Source organism: Lotus japonicus, chromosome 6, assembly GCF_012489685.1.
Source record: "Lotus japonicus ecotype B-129 chromosome 6, LjGifu_v1.2".
Lineage (NCBI taxonomy): Eukaryota > Viridiplantae > Streptophyta > Magnoliopsida > Fabales > Fabaceae > Lotus > Lotus japonicus.
In genome coordinates, this window is record NC_080046.1 from 57,929,017 (window position 1) to 57,947,387 (window position 18,371).

The 18,371-nt window shown below is 34.1% G+C and overlaps 1 pseudogene; it reads left to right on the forward strand.

The window, feature by feature from the left end:
- The first annotated feature begins 212 nt into the window (after positions 1-212).
- LOC130725638 (ent-kaurenoic acid oxidase 2-like) lies at positions 213-7,759 on the forward strand (annotated as a pseudogene).
- The last annotated feature ends 10,612 nt before the right edge of the window (positions 7,760-18,371 follow it).

The window sequence follows — 18,371 nt, forward strand, 5'->3', positions numbered from 1 at the left end:
ATTTTATTTATATAAATCCTATTTGACTCTTTCCGATGTGCAAAAAAAAAAAAAATCCTATTTGACTAAACTTAAATCTTAAAATTTTAGCACATGTATTGTTCTAACAACTCATACATACCCCTAAGTTTATTATAAATACAATGTAACTGGGGGAGGGTCATTTGTGAGTTGAGAGCTTTGGGGTGGGGTGACTTCAAGTTTGAGTGATGATGATGATGGCGATTAAATCCAAGTGGGTGGTCCTCATGGCCATTGTTGTTTTGATGTTGAGATACCTTCTCAAGAATGTAAATTGGTAGTTGTATGAATCTAAATTGGGTAAGAAGCAGTACTCACTGCCCCCTGGTGACATGGGCTGACCCTTCATTGGCAACATGTGGTCTTTCCTTAGAGCTTTCAAGTCCAGGGACCCTGATTCCTTCATGTCCTCCATTGTCTCTAGGTACAATTCATTCATCACCCTTAGTCTATTTTATACCCTTATACAGATTCAAATAAGTTTTTAGTTATGATCTATTTTACAATTATAAGATTTCATTTTGATTACTAACATATAATTTTTATATGATTTTGATCTCAACTCTTATGTATAATTTTGATTTCAGTCACTATTATAATATATCCATTATTAAATAATGATATGGCTAACAAAGAGTAGTCATGTTGCTAATCTATATATATTAGTAAAGCAGACTTGAAAAAATAGTGTCATTGCAATTAATTATATTCACTTGAAAATAGTCTCATTGCAATTAATTACATTCACTTGAAAAAATAGCATGATTGCAATTGAACACATTCAATTACTTTTTGTATGTAGTAGCACAACACCTACGGGAAGAAGGCAGAAGGTATCTGAAGAAAAGTTGCAGTTACACTTGGAAATAATATCATTGCAATTGTTACATTCACTTGAAAAAATAGCATCATTACAATTAAATACATTCAGTTACATTTTGTATGCAGCACCACAAAGATTGCAACTAAATACATTCAGTCTTGAAAAAATAGTCTCATTGAAATTAATTACATTCACTTGAAAAACTAGCATGATTGCAATTAAACATATTCAGTTTCTTTTTGTATGTAGCAGCACAACACCTACGGGCAGAAGGTATCTGAAGAAAAGTTGCACAAGTTGCAATTAAAATTAACATTACGTTACATTTTAAAATAACACCATGCAATTGTTACATTCACTTGAAAAAATAAAATCTTTGCAATTAAAGAAATTCAGTTACATTTTGTATGCAACACCACAAAGATGAAAATAAAATAAAAAACGGTAGAAATTGGCAATGTCAAGAACCTATCCATCTACCAACATTAAATTCAAAAAATGCAATGTATTAGACTAAATCAGGCCCTACTCCATATCTCTATATAAACAAACCACTCACACTCAAATCATGCATATCTTAGACTCCAGCATCCTACAGGAAACGAATGGTAACTGTCACAAGCTATTTCAACAAGTATGTCATGTTCCATCACATTAGCAAATTAAAAAAAAAATTATTTTTTCTATTACTCATTTCTTATTTCTTTGTTTCAGGAGAAAGGTCATCAACAACAACAAAAAAACCCACATTCCTTAGTGAACTATCTTCCACTGCAGATGATTGGAAAATAAAAGTGCGGGTTTCACGGATAGTGCATTAAGTAATAACAAATTATCTTTGTAATAAATATATTAAATAATAAGATTAAAAACTGAAAAAAAAATTGTATTGTCAAAAGCTATTCAACTACTTACATTAAATATTCACAAAAATACATATATTAAATAATAATAGTTATAATTTTTAAAAATAACTTGAGTTGACAAATATTAAGAATTAAAATTAATTAATTTAGATAAAATAGATTTAAAATTAATAAATATTTGTTATTAAATCATTATTGATGGTTAAGATTATCATAGAGTAATTTTTCTGTTTAACTAAATATATGATGATAAATAAATTAAATATATTACAAAATAAGTTAATTAAATTAGGAAATATATACTAAATATGTTATGCCTGTCATGTTAGTTATAAAAAATAATAAAATAATTTAATTTTAAAATTTTTAATCGATAATAGTTATAATTTTGATTTAAAATATGTTTTCTAATAATATATAATATGAGTTTATGACCTCCTATGAGATTTATCATTGTTGCACTCATTTACAATAGACTAAAAATGTAGTATGCAATGGTATTTAATAAATTTCATAAATGAAATTATATTTGATATAGTCATATAGCTACAATATTTCTTCAGTGATAAAAAATAACAATCATTCTTAACCAGCTTTCACTTTTGCACATTATTATGGTACACGAGTTTAAGAATCTTTTTAACTAAGTCCTTATAATTTATTTGTGCTAACCACATGCATCATCTACTGAGGGAATCAAGTTCTACTCAAGTGTAGTGAAAGTTAAAGGTCTATCATAAAGTGCATTCCTTAAGGACGGAATCTCAGAGATCGAAAGAGTTAATTTAACCATTGTAATAGACATTCATTAGTTGAACGATTTGTGTTTTCAAATTGTCTTACGAGGTTCTATAATTTTTTACTTTCTATAAAACTATAAAAATTTATCGAATAATTTAAATTATTATCTAATTCATAATTAAGTTAAAAAATATATGTTCTTACAAATTACAAACTGCATATTAACTAATTAAATACTCATATGCAATAAATAGTATAATTTTTATATGTGTCACTAAGAATATGTTTCGACATTAAATTTTTATTAGCACACTTACCATAGAGTTTCAACTGAAAACACAACTTTCTTGGCCAAAACATGAAAGCAAGATATAAATACCACTTTATAAAAGTCTTTTTACTTTTATAGATGATTTTACACAAACACGGACTAAATTATTCAGCTCTAATTATATATTTTCATCATTTTACTTAATATTGAGAGTGCATTACTATTTAAACATATAATCACCAAATAAATTGAAAATAATTTTTATTAAATAAACATAAAATATTAAATATGTGTTTTAATATACTAAAAAATTAACCCAAGAGGGGTAGCTCAGTTGGCAACGCAGGCTGAGTGTGAATGAAGAGCTCTCGGTTTCAATCCCCACACAGTACACTCTGGGGAAGGGATGATGAGTTGTGACTAAATCTCGAATCTGTGGTATATCCAAATGGTGACAGTACCAAATTCTTATACCAAAAAAAAAAACAAAAAAATTAGTGTACAATAATTTTTTTTTTAGCTTCATTAATGTTATTACATTACATATGTTTATCATATTCTTAATTATCTATTATTCAATAATTTTTCATATTCAAAAATTATTTTTACAAATAATAGACACATAATTTAAAAACAAACTCGTGCAACGCACGAGTTTAATTTCTAGTACCAGAGTAATCTTATATATGTACTTTCAAATCGAATTTAATAGGCAGTTAATTTTAATCAAAATAAATATTTTTTTTGGAAAAATAAATTAGTATTGATATAAGAACTCCAGGAGATGAAAGACTCCAAGGAGAGGAAATATTACTACAAGCTGGGCACAGCCCAGGAAACTAAAATAAAAGAACAGACAAAAGGAACAAAAGATAGAAAAGGATACAGAGCAAAGTTGATGGCACACAAGGCACCGCCAAAAGCCATGAATCCAGCAAGCAATCATAGGAAATTAGCAAAGGCATGAATCTCACAGCACACTAATCAAAATAAATATTTACTCTAAATATATGTATAGAAGTTTATCATACCGTTTCTCAATCTCTATTTTTGTTTTTAGTAAAAGTGCTTGCTATTAGATCTAATTTGCCAACAAAATATGTCATATAAAGTTACTTTAGACACATGATCAATGGTGATGTGATCATTTATTTGCTACATCGTTAGTTAACCGTGGAATATTATAAAGTAGGTTTGAAACGATAGTTATTTATAAAAATAAGGATTAAAAGTTAAAACCATGAAATATGATAATGATCAAAACCGAATTTAATTTGAGTGTGAAATGAGAACTAAAAACTTATTTAAACCTTAATATACATCAAATATGTGTAATATTATATTCTATATTTATAAACAAGTGTTTTTATTTTAAGAAATATGTATTCCTTTGCTTGTCACCCTGACCCCTGTGATCAAAATCACATGGCTAGATGAATAGATGCTTTAACATATAAATTAAAAACAACAAAGGGTACCTTAGAAAAAAACATACAGAGGGTCCTGGCAACTTATACCATAAGAAATACAGAATAAAAAATATTCATTGAAGAATTGGACTCCTCCAATGGATTAAAATAGAGGATCAAATAAATCATTAAAGTAATGATTTGAGTTGTTTTTTTAAGTGGCAAATTTAATTAAGAAGAAATAAGCCAGTGCATTAAATTGGACTAAGTCAACAAAATTCTGAAGAACCTAACTCCTTAATCTACACAAACTCATCCAAACTAAAAGACAAATTAGTTAAAGTGTCAAGTGTAGGAATGACAACATTGCGTCTCGAATCCATTTGGTACTCGCTAAAAATACCTACAATCGGTAAGTAAAAATTCGCTAAATGGGTATGAAGTTGGGGATAAGTAAATACTCGTAAAAATAGTGGGTACGAATGCGGACAAAAGTACTATACTATCCAACCGGCCCATCCTGCAAAAACTGTATTATTATTATTATTATTATTATTATTATTATTATTATTATTATTATTATTATTATTATTATTATTATATATATACACGCACACACTTGGTAGTATTTTAACGAACTTAATTAAAGTTATCTTTCCACTTGTCACAAAAAAAATTAATTAAAGTTGTAATTTTCTAACTTACTGTTTTTTTTAAATATGTGAATGAGTTTTTTTTTTATCAGCAATGTGAAAAATACGAAACGGGGAAACAAAAACACCCATACCAATTTGAAATTGAGATTATGAAGTGTGAAGTTTCATTGTTGATCACCTCAAGTATGATGACACCTCACTTTGTTTGTCAATGATCTATTTATAAAGTTATGGACGAACTGGAATATACAAGGCCTTGATGTTTGGGAACCCAAGTGTGATTGTGACAACCCCTGAAGCATGCAAGAGTGTTCTGACAGATGACACTAAATTTGAACCTGGTTGGCCTCGCTCTGCAATAGAACTCATTGGAAAGAAGTCATTCATTTCAATTGAGTATGAAGAACACAAGCGTCTTCGGCGCTTGACATCATCCTCAATCAATGGCATGGAAGCACTTTCTCTGTACTTGATATAAATTGAAGAAAATGTTAAAAGTTCCTTGGAGAAATGGTCCAACATGGGAGAAATTGAATTCTTAACTCAGATGCGGAAGCTTACTTTTAAAATCATCATGCATATTTTCATTAGCTCAGAGAGTGAACATGTCATGGAGGCTTTGGAAAGAGAATACACACAACTTAACCAAGGAGTTAGAGCCATGCGGATTAATATTCCTGGATTTGCATACCACAAGGCATTCAAGGTAACATCTCAACATCATTTTACGTTGTTAAGCATTTTGTTAGAAGTCTCACTTTGACTAGAGATATGATCAAGATAGTCCTTAGAAAGAGTAAAACAACCCTAAATTTTGTGGTAGAGTTAAGTATCCCAAATTCTAATACTCAATATGAAAACCAAAAAGTTTATTAGAATTTGTTTGCTTCTAATTCTTCTTAAGTTTATTAGAATACAACCTAAAAAACCTTGTTGTTTCTAAGTTACAAAAGTTAATTGTTATGCGCTAGTGAATGTATGATCATGTTAGGATGACGCTATGCTAGCCGTAGGAGATTGAATGTTTTTATTATTATTATTAGTATTGGGCTTAATTTATAATATTAAGGGGAGAGGTTGGGTTATGACACTCTTAACTGTTCATCAGTCATGATCTCATAGCTTGGCGTTAAAAAGCCATGAGACCTTTGTAAAAAAAACAATGAGTCATGGGGAAGTTGGTTAACAGTTGGAGAGACTCTTGCAGATAAAGAAAGTCCGCCCGAAGGCGAGACTCATGTTCACTTGAGTGAAACAAGCTGAGTTTATAATTATCTCTTCGTTGTTCTGAACGTAATCATCTCGGGTTCACTTCATTAACACTTACCATTTATTTTTTCCTTAGTGAACACTTACCATTTATTTATTTATTTGAATTTTAGGCGAGGAAAAAACTACTTGTCATATTCCAATCTATTGTAGACGAGAGAAGAGAGCAAAGGAAGACATTTGTACCAAAAAAAGCCAAAGATATGATGGATGCTCTGATTGATGTCGAAGATGATAAAGGGAGAAAGTTGAGTGATGAGGAAATCATTGATATCATGTTGATGTACTTGAATGCTGGTCATGAATCTTCAGGACATATCACCATGTGGGCAACCTATTTCCTGCAAAAGCACCCAGAATATCTCCAAAAGGCTAAGGTATATATCATCAAGTTATTCAATTATCATTCACAGTCCATCTATATTTACAATTACTCATGAACAAGAAACATGAACTCTAATCACTTCATTAAAATGTCTCTACATCTTACTCTGTAATACAAGAATTTAACGTTAATATTGTTTAACCATTGAATAGGCAGAACAAGAAGAAATAATAAAGAAAAGGCCTCCAACACAGAAAGGGTTGACTCTTAAAGAAATTCGACGGATGGAATTTCTTTATAAGGTATATATACGTTGATCATGTTAGTAACAAATGATATTAGACCAATTATCAACTATGAGTTACATTTGTTTTCAATTTTCTATATTTCCATAGGTGATTGATGAAACATTGCGTGTGATTACATTCTCACTTGTGGTATTTCGAGAGGCAAAGTCTGATGTCAATATAAATGGTTAGTGTTCTGCATCTTTGGTGAATTGAGTTATCTGATGTCTTCTTCTCCTTTCTTCTAAACATAATTTTGTGTAAGATACAAATGATGGCGATTGGCTTGCACAATTGATGTTCATTACATCAATGGTTTGAAAACATCCTAATGTGACAAAATATAGATTTGAAAATGCAATATGCTCTTAATTCATCTTACAAATTACTAGTAGCATGTGTGGATCAAATTTTATATCATCAATTCTAACCTAGAAATCAAAATTTATTTATATTAAGAATCAATTGTAGAAATACTTACAGATATTCACTAAATGTACATGGGTGATACAGGTTACATCATTCCAAAAGGTTGGAAAGTGTTGGTGTGGTTTAGGTTGGTTCATCTTGATCCTGAAATATATCATGATCCAATGCAATTTAATCCTAATAGATGGAACGTAAGTTGCAAGGTTTTATTTTTAAACACGCGCGCGCGTGCGCACACATACACACACACATATATATAACTTATACTTGTGATTTATGATTTAATTTTCAATTTGGTGATGTGCATTTATAGAAGGAACACAAGGCTGGGGAATTCCTTCCCTTTAATTTGGAGCAGGAATTAGATTGTGTCCAGGCAATGATCTAGCCAAGATGGAAATTGCAGTTTTTCTTCACCATTTCATCATGAATTACCAGTGAGTAATTCATCATAAACCTATTCTCCCATTTTTTACCTTTTATTTCATAAAAAAATAATTTATTGGTTGTAATAAGCATTTCTTTAACAACTTTATGTGATTTATTGATTACACAGGCTTGAACAAGTTAATCCTGAATGCCGAGTGAGATACTTACCGCATACAAGGCTCATGGACAATTGCTTGGCAAGGATCAGGAAATGCTCACCTACATCAACCTAAGATGGATGAAAGGGGATTTGCAATATGAAATTCTATCAATAAATGTACAAACCCAAAGCTAGTTTAAGTTATTTTATAATGATCAAATAAAAAGTTTATGAAAAAAAATGTAGGATAACACTGGTGAACTGTCACAATTTATCATTTATATGTCATGATAATATACCATTTTGATTGTTGTGATTTCATGTATTTCATTAAAAAGAGAAAACTATCCCAATATATACTCGCTTTTGAGGATAAGACAATGATCGACAAGTGTCTATTTTTTTTTATAAGCAATAAGAATTATATTGAAATGAAGTATAAGGGGTACTTCAACCCAATACATGTAAGAAAAGAAGGGAGAAAAATAGCTAATTGTAATAGCATTTACAGAGACAATGATCCTTCTACTACCAAAGTTAACCCACTACTTCCTTGGAAAAAGACTTTAGAAAAAAGATCTCATTAAAACTTTACTAGGAAAACCCCTCTTGAGAAAAACCTAGTGAAGGAAAAGAGTACCATTTTCAAAAATCAAAAGGTAATTTCCAAGAAGAACCACATAGTAACTATAAAATCAACCTCATTCCAAATTCTCCAAAGCGGAACCGCAAATAAGTGTCTCCAGCAGAATATACCCATTGAGATATACAATTCAAAGCCTCCCTTCCAATAAATTAGACTCCCTCATCATGCAGTTAGGTGACAAAGCAATTCCTTCCCTCATAAAATCTCTGAAGTCATAGCAAGTAGCATAAATGGAATGCCTTAATTTGGCCCAAAACCACATCAATTCCTTCATTTAAGCGTTGGTGAACTTTGATGCCCACATAATTCCTGCATAAACCACAAAAGAAGAAGCAATACCCCAGAACATAACCAGAAACAGCAGTACTCCACCTTAGCATCACAAAACCAACATAATCTCAACTACATACCCTCTACTTTATTCACATGAATATCATGATGGACTACCACTCATGATCTAAATTAACCAATGTAATTATTTCGAATTTATTTGGTTAATTGGTTTACTTAATATTTCTTAAAGTAATAAGTGTGAATGGAATGAAATAAGTCGCACGTTGGATGGAGAAATAAGAGTTAAACAGTTTATAAGTGAAATGACTCACTCAACGATTACCTTAAGGTTTCGTGGTGAATGTGTGTGGATGATGTCCAAATTACTTATGCTCTTAGATCAATGTGAATGGTGAACTCTCAACTCCCTCATGAGCCATCAGACAATGAGAGTCTCGTATTCATACGGAAAAGAGGGAACAAAAAAAATCAATGTTTTAAAAACCGGACCGATTGAGGCACCAGTTAAAGTTTCAATGGTTCAACTGCGGTCAAACTATGGTTCAACTTATAGTAGTTAAATGATATTTTTAATTTATTTACTATTTTTTTTATTTATAAGCAAATTAAAAATTTGAGTCATCAGACTTCGAATTTCGAATTTATTTGCGGTAATATTTATAAATAATAAATGGTTAAAATATATTTATTTAAAACTAAAAAAATCACAAAAAAAGACCGATTCAACCTAGTTTTAGCTACTTTGAAGATAAAGAAGAAGAGGAAAGGGGGAATTTGAGAAATGAATTGATGCTTGACGGAATCGGTGCGGAGATGACGTGGTGGAAGACTATCCGGCGACGGCGAGCTTGACGGCGCGGCGAGAGAACCTGGTATAGAGTGTTTCCCGTTGCTTCCTTAGGTTTTTTTTTTATAAGCAAATTTTGCATTAATGGGAGTACAAGGGGTACTCAACCCTTAATACATAGAAGAGTCAAGAACAAATAAAAACAAAGAAGCTATCCAAAACAGATAGCTAAAAAAATAACAAAATCCCTTTGAAACCCAACCTCACCACATTAAGCTATTAAATTGTATAACAGTACCCAACCCAACCAAGAAGACGAAACAGCAACACAATGCAGGACCAGCTACAAGTAATTAATCCAGCACCACCACATATCAGATAAAATTCCACAGATGCCAAAAAAAATCAACTTGGACTTCAGACATGTTGAATGCATAGTAAAGGTTCAGCATACCACTCAGCCATGGAATAAGTAAAACTCTGAATAAGTGCCTTCACCCATTGCCAAGACCTCCACTTAATTAGTTCTAATGCTGTCGGAATACAAACGACACCAGCTCTAAAAATTAGCTCATTCCTCAGAAGCCAAATGGTCCATACTGTTGCCAACCATATGGGAAACATTCCCCTGTAGTTAGCATTACTCCAACCTTGCTGAAATTGAAGAATGTGACTCTTAGCATCTTTTGGAAGCACAGTAGAGACTCCAAGCCACTTATACACTTCCTTCCACACATCCATGGAAACCGGGCATGAAAACAAAAGATGAGAACAAGATTCTGCTTCAATGGAACAAAATTTACAGACCGCATCTTCTCGAGAAGTCAGCACCCCCCTCTTAAGCAAATTGTCTGATGTGGCCAATCTATTTAACAAACACCTCCAAGCAAATGCCTTCACATTAGATGGCGCAAGTGCCCGCCAAACAATTGAAAACACAGTATCTGGCTCCGGTAACATTGGTCCCTGCAAAAATAAATAAGCTGAATTAACTGAATAAACACCCTCCGTGTTTGGCAACCACAACCATTTATCAGGTACCCCTTCTGTTAGTTGGGCCAAGGATAGCTCTTGGCGCAACTCCTCTAGCCACCCCATCGCTCTCCCTACCAATGGTCTGCGCCATATGAACTCCCATTGCCATATCCCTTGGTTCCATCGTCCGCAGTCTGAAATACAACAGTGTTTACCTTTGGACAGGTTATACAACCTATAATACTTCTCACGAAAGCTACCTCCCCCCGTCCAATCCTAACTCCAGAACCGTGTTGCATCCCCACACCGGACCTGTTTTGACATGCCATCATGGAACCAACCCAAATCATCATCCCCACAAGCTTCTTTTACCCCTTTCCACCATGGTGAATCCTGCATACTGAATTCAGTAGAATACTTAGCACTCAGCACACGACACCATAAATTATCCTTTTCAGTTCTCATCCTCCACATCCATTTTCCCAACAGTGCCTTATTAAAAACAGATAAATCCTTTATGCCTAACCCACCTATGTCCTTAGGCTTACAAATATCCATCCACTTTACCCAAGCAATTTTGCTGCTGTCATTTTTGTTTTTGGGCCAACAAGCCGAGCCCAATCCTTTTTGTTGTTGTTGTTGTTGTTGTTGTTGTTGTTGTTGTTGTTGTTGTTGATTTTTAGTTAAATTTTTAAATAATAATAATAATAATAATAATAATAATAATAATAATAATAATAATAAATAGTTTGAGTTTTCATCCTAACTTTTTTTTACATGACCGAGAAAAACACTAAGCACCCAACTCAAGAGGTCAGGAGGGACAACTCCCTCCTATATCATCCTAATCAAACGATGACGATCACCAAAGGGAGAAAGGAACACATAAACCCTAAGTAGAAAGTGAAAGATGCGCTCGTGAGCCAGTCGGCGACTAAATTGAAATTCTTGGAGACATTATCAAAATTTGAGAGGTTTAACTCAACCAAAAAACTAGCACAATAGTTGAGGGTTGCTCTCTACCCTTTATAAAGACTATTTATGTTATATCTTTAGTCAATGTGAGACTTCTAATATACGTGCTCAAACACAATTCCTGCATGAATAGCCAGACCTCGTCGAATAGAGCCAACAACCTCTCCATAGGATTGGTCTTGCCCGCAAACTACATAGAATAAAGTTGAATGGCTTCCTTGGAGTCACTTTCGATGATAACTTATAGGAAGTGATAATTCAGAATGATATTCACTATTGTCTCAATCCCACATAACTCAACGAGAAGAGGGTTAGAGGTACCAAGGTTGTTACAAACACTCATAATCCAACAACCATTATCATCCCAAATAACTTCACCGCAATTTATTGTATTATCAGACTTCACCGCCCCATCAGCGTTGCACTTAGGTGAAATCAATAACAACACATAACAGGCTTATTAACAGGGATAGATGATGATTTTAATAGGTTTTCTTTTGATTTGAATTTCATTTAAAATTTTAAAAACTACCACATCTGTGTAGTTTGTTTGTCGTGCATTATCCTAGTCATGTCTAACAGCACTAATGATATACGTTTAGGTGCTCACTAGGGTGGATAACTTTTTTTTTGTCCACTAGTGCACCAGGGATATTACAAACTTTGTACAAGGGATGTTCTAGACTTTGTCCCTTTCTCACCCTCTCCATCCCACTCTCTCATGCCTCTCAACCATGAACATCTGAAGCGAGATCAATCAGTGGTGCATACATATCTCTCTCAAGCTGCAAGATTTCAAACTCATTCCCCCCCTCTCTCTCTCCCCTTATTTCTGCCTATGATGTGTTTGTTGTAATGCCTGAATCAATTTTGGGAACAAGCTTCTCTTAATAGCTTATAAGTTGTTGGTACATGTTGTCTTGCATTTTGTTAAAACAACTGATTGTCGAAGCAGATGCTGTGGCATCTGACTCTGTGAAGCTAGGGCATCAGTCCTCAGCTTGAATTTCTGTTGTGGGCCCTCTGAAGATTAGTTGAAGATATATTTTCGTGTTACTTGAGGAACAAGTAGTTATTCCATAAGGGTTTTATTTATGGGTTGTTATTTGTTGAAACAATCTTTGTTAAAAGATTGATTTCTATCTTTACTTGTGCAATAAGTAAACAAAATCTATCAAGATTGCGTTTTGAATTGCTGTTGCTGCAATCTGTTACTTCAGCCCATGCTAACCCTAGAGCCCATGTTACCGCTGCTGAAGTCTATAAAAGGATGAAGACCTAAAACGTGAAGACTACCGAAGCTATAGAGAGAGATCAAGTGTTTTAGGATTTGTGATTGTGCTTTGTCCTTTGTTAGTTGTGAATCCTCTTTGCTCACTGATTCTATAAAGCAAAGAAGGGTTCTGTGTGTTTGATTGTGTTCAAACTCTGATTGCTTATTGTGTTCACCAATCACTGTGGCAGTGATTGAGAGAAAGTGAGAGGGACTCTCATACTTAGGTTGAGATTCTAAGTAGAAATACACTGGGTAGATTAGGAAGTGAACTATGAACTGTTGCGTTCATGAGTGTCTGTAATTTCTGAATCTTGAGATAGTGAATTTCCTTTCTTTGGGTGCAAACCCTCCTGACGTAGGTGAATTTTTTTCACTGAATTGGGTTAACAATTCTTGTGTTTTGTTGTTTCTGGTTTAAGTTCTGTTTTACTGTTAAGCAATTGTCGAACCTATTGTCCCAGCATCGTGCATGACATTCGTACTACAGGGAACCTGAATTACATAAGTTTTGGAATTGATTCTGACCAAAGAGAAATTGATCCCCTTCTCTGTAATCCGAACCAAACATGCAAGTAATCTGAACCTTCCTTGCTCTTTTATACGATCTCTCTCTATCTCTGTATAGATACATGAAAATGAAATCTTGCCCTATTTTTCAACAATTCTGACTTGGATTAAATTTAAGTACCATTGTTGTTCAATGTTTGCAGAACGAATGTTTTTAACGACGAAGCTGACGACGGATCTCCACCCGCGGAGAGCTTCCCTATACAGATTCTTGTGCTCGAGTTTGAAGTCCTTCAGGAGGCTCTCCATGTCGGAATCGGAAGGTCACATCTTGTGAATCAAACCCATATCTGAAAATTGGTTATGTCAATCGAACCTAGATCTAAAAAATTGCCTTCTTTCTCCTTGCCAGGTGTAGGCTCACCGGAGCTCTGCCATCATGTGAGGACTAAAACCAAAATGATTGCAACTATAGGGAGAGATCGGCAAGTATTTTCCGGGGAGGGACTAAAATCAAAATTCGATACAAACACAAGGACCAATTTGACCATTAACCCTTAAAATAAATATTTTTTCTATACTAATATTGAACCTGTGTCATGCACATATGAAATACGTCGGGTACGACTTTATAATTTAAAGATACAAAAACATTCCAAATTAATTGATCAAATTATAGTAAAAACATATTTGTAAACTAAATTCGTTATTGTTGAACATGTCTTTCTTTCATCATCAACTGCAAGAATCTTTAACCTTTGTTTGCATGTAACTCTTGAAAGCGTCACATACAATTGGTAATGAGTAAATACTGGTTTTCAAAGGTATATGTAAACATGAGAAAGAGATTGTCATTGACTCTTGTTTATAGTCATTGCAAAATAATAATAAATAACTAATTTTTTTTGAAAATGAAAGATATATATAATATAAGGATAGAGTTAAGAAATAACCCCCCTCTCTCAACATGGGTATAGTAACCCGTCAAGAAAAACCGACAACAAGCTCAGCTACCGTGGCTAAAACCTCCCATAAACCTCTAAAAAACCCACCAACATAATCATCAAAACCCTACCAATAACCTCTAAACACCCCCCACACCAACAAAAACCAACCAACGCCACAGAGCTAGAGCTAAGCCCAGATCCTAAGAAACCAAAAAACATACAGTAAAAAGCACAAAGGAAGCACAAATAACACGGATCAAGCGAACAAACTCCAGAACAACGACAACACAACCTCTCGATCACACGCAACATCCTTCAAGTAGAAACCCATCAACACCAGCAAGAAGCAAAAAACGCGAGGCCAGAAGGCGACCGTAGCCTCAACGATCTCGTCAACGCCAATGGAAAATTAGGAGAGGATGCAACAACACCAGCAGGAAGCGATAAACATCGAGGCCGGAAGGCGACCGTAGCCTCAAAGAGCTCGCCAACGCCAAAGAAAGAAAGTTGTGCCCACAAGCCTAGGAAGACACCCACCATCGCTCCAAGAAGCTTCATCATCACAGCCTGGAAAAAACACAACCACCCGCCTCGAACCAACTGAGCCTGGCCGAGGCACCACCTAGCTCGACCGCCACACCCAGCCACCATCAAAAGCTCCCTGACCAAAAACCCAAAACCCTTCATCAAAACAAAAACGACCCCAAAACACCTCAGTCGGGAAAACCCGTATTAAATGATCGACGATGCAGTGAAGTAGGGAGGAGAAGCAACGACGTGGGGAGCCAAGAGCCACACCCACACAGGACCATCACGGCGAGACCTCGACATAAACATCTGAAGCAGGATCACGAACAGAACACCTCAAGGAGAAAAGGGGGAGTGACACTATGACGAAGGGAGATCAGAACAGAGTCAAACCCGCGAACTGGAGGAAGAACACCATCACCGCGAACCAAACACACCTTAAAATTTAAATTAGACTTCATACGTGTGACAATATTGATTAAAATATTTGTTGGTAATCTACCGTAACAAAAATGTTGGTTAAGCAACACCTCATAACTATTATTTTTTTAACTATTTTTTACATTTAATACCAAAGCAAATAAAGCATTATTGTTTTGTTGGTTTTGATTTAAAAAATAAATATTAAAATTCAAATTAGACTCCATACATGTGACATTGATTATAATATAAGTATATAACCTTTGACTTTTTTAGTTTTTTTTTTTCATTTAATTGATATTAAAGTTAATAATTAAAATGCTCAGAAAATTTAATAATTTTCTATAATAGCAAAGATTTAGATCAATTATTTATGGGTTGTAACAATTTGTATCATAATTTAAGGAAAGTAATTTCAAATTTCATTATTAATTATGAGTGTAAATAATATATTTGAAAAGTTATAATTAATTTTATGAGATAAAAATTGAACTTTGAAATTATTAAAAATTCAGAAACATAATATGACATCATCTACCTATTAAGAATAGTATGAGATAAAAAAGAAAAAGTCAAGAAAGACATCATGAGGGGATAACACCTATAAGAGTTACTATTTTTTAGTTTCAAAAATAATATATAATATAAGACAGAGGTTTGTTACCTTGCTCCCACTTGTTTTATATAAGGAGCAAGTTAACAACCTACACCTTTTTGTTTTGGACAAAATTATCCTTTGTATTCTTCTTGAAAACAACTTAAGGGGCTGGGTAATAAGTAATTAAACATTCACTTTAAAAAAGATTCAATTTTTTTTAATATCTCCTTTCTCTTTCCACGACAAATGCTTGCCCTTCCCACTACCCCACTACCCCACTGTGTCTCCAACTTCTTTACCCAAAACCAACCCATTTTCATCAACATCAACCCAGGAAGCCATTTCCTTCAGCCATAGGTTTCATTTTCTTAACAATATATAACAATGTTTGCGTGGAGTAATGTATCTTTTGATGTGGTTAAAAAAATGCATCTTTGATAAATAAAGTGGATGATTCTAACTGAAAATTTTGAAGAAAACGTTCAAAAATTGAGATTTCAAACAAAAACATTGGGAGAAGTTATACAATTGAAGAGCCTGTAATTTTCAAATTTTCTTTGCAAATAGATTGGGTAGAAAGAAACATGAGAGCGGTCATGATCTTTGATGATGATTATGCTGTAGGCATGAGTGCGATTTTCTGTCGCGAACAAATGTTGGTTGGCAGTTGCAAATGAGTTTTTCCATGGTTGTTCCGGCTTGGATTTATTGTCTCAAGGTAGATGCAGATGGGGTTGAACCATAAAGGAGATTAAAGCACAGAGCCAAAGATCGGAGAGATGAGAGAGAAAATAAATTTTAAAATTAAAAATAAAAATAAAAGCCAAATTACATAACTGCCCTTACATTTAAGGTTTTTTTGCCTAAAGGATGTTGGGTTTTATGTCCAAAACAAAAGGTGTGGGTTGTTAACTTGTTCCTTCTAAAAAACAAGTGGGAGCAAGTTAACAAACCCCCGTAAGATATAAGATAAAATATAAGATAAGATAAGATATGGAGAAGTTTATGGTTTCCCAATCTCTAATTTTGTTTTTAGTAAAAGTGACTAGATCTAGATAATTTGCCAACAAAATATGTTATATAAGGTTACACATGATCAATGGTAATGTGATGTGATCATTTTGAAACCATGATTCCATGAAAATTATGACATAATGATCAAAACCGAAATTGAGTGTGAAATGTGAGCTAAAAACTTATTTAAACCTTAATATATAGGCTAAAAAACATTTTTGGCCCCTGATGTTTCAATTTTGTGAAAATTCTATCCCTACTCAATTTTTGTCGACGTTTCTACCCCTCATGTTTTCAAACAGTGCAGCGTCTACCCCTCCGTCAGTCAGGCTTTCTCATGAGAGGTTCCTGAGTGGATTGGAGAGATGAAGAGGAGTATATGAAGTTGATGATGATTAAGGAAATGATATAAATTAAATTTGTTTGATGTATATATCAATTATGTATGTAACTGAACTGGTTAAATGCATGTTTTGCTACTTACAGGTCTTGAGTTTGAATCTCTCATGCCCCATTTTTTCAATTTCACTTGTAATTTCCACGTGATAGGTCCAAAAAATATTTTAAAAAAAGCCAAATCAGTTCTTTCCATTAGTTTTTTAACGTCTGACTGACGGAGGGGTAGACGGTGCACTGTTTGAAAACATAAAGGGTAGAAACATCGACAAAAATAGAGTAGGGGCATAATTTGCACAAACTTGAAACATCAGGGGCCTAAAGTGTTTTTTAGCCTAATATATATCATATATCTATCTATCTATCTATAAACTATATAAAGGGAGAGTTTGAAAAGCTTTGGGGGCAAACCAGTCATTCAACAATTAATTTTAAAAACTATGAAAGTTGGGCATGGGTATTTTAGTAAAAAAGTAATTTATTTTACTTGGATTGAATTTCAGCCGTTGATTCACAAGCATTTGATTTACCAAAATGCCTAATAATGATTTGCAAAAAAAAAGTGCCTAATAGTGGATTATGAGAAGTTAAAAAATTTAAGGCAATTTAGGAGTTACATACATTTAAGAAATTAATTTATAAGAAGTTTAAACCATCTTCTCTCTACAATGGCGTCTTCAAGAGTGGCTGGGTTGGGGGCGGCTGCTGGGGATGGCGTTGATGTCGGTGATGAAGCTGCCGATGAAGAGGATGGATCGATTCCTAATCAAAAGTGCAGTGGAGTTTCTAGGGTTTGTGTATCTCTGTTTGTGGACGGCATTGCCGAGTCGGTGAGCTATCATCAAATCAGAGGGCTTTTCGCTCAATTTGGGAGGTTGGTGAACGTCTTTGTGCAACGTAAGAAAAAGCTTGGTCGACGTTTTCGATTCGGTTTTGTGCGCTTCACTTCATGGAAGGTTGCTGCTGTGGCAATCAAGTCTTTGGATGGCGTTAGGTTGGGTGGCGCATCGCTCTCTGTGGGGTTGGCAAAACCTCCCCAAAAGGTTGTTTCGAGGTCTGATGCTAAGGTTTCTAATGTATGTTCTGTTATAAAGAAGGTGGATGGTTCTTCTGGTCTGACAGGTAAGAGGAAGGAGTCTGTCTCTGGTCCTTTTATCTCTTCTTGGCGCGATGTTGTTGTAGGAAACACGAAGGGTTCGCGATTGGTGTCCTTTGCCGAAGATGTAAAGATGATGGCTTATGTCCCATGGTTAACAAATTTGGAGGGATTTGACGATTGCTGCAAGATGGAGTTGAGAATCCCTGACGAAGTCCGTTTTCCTGAGGTTTTTGGATCAATTCTGCAAGGTGGCTCGACCTTTGTTGGTGGATGCAGGGATGCT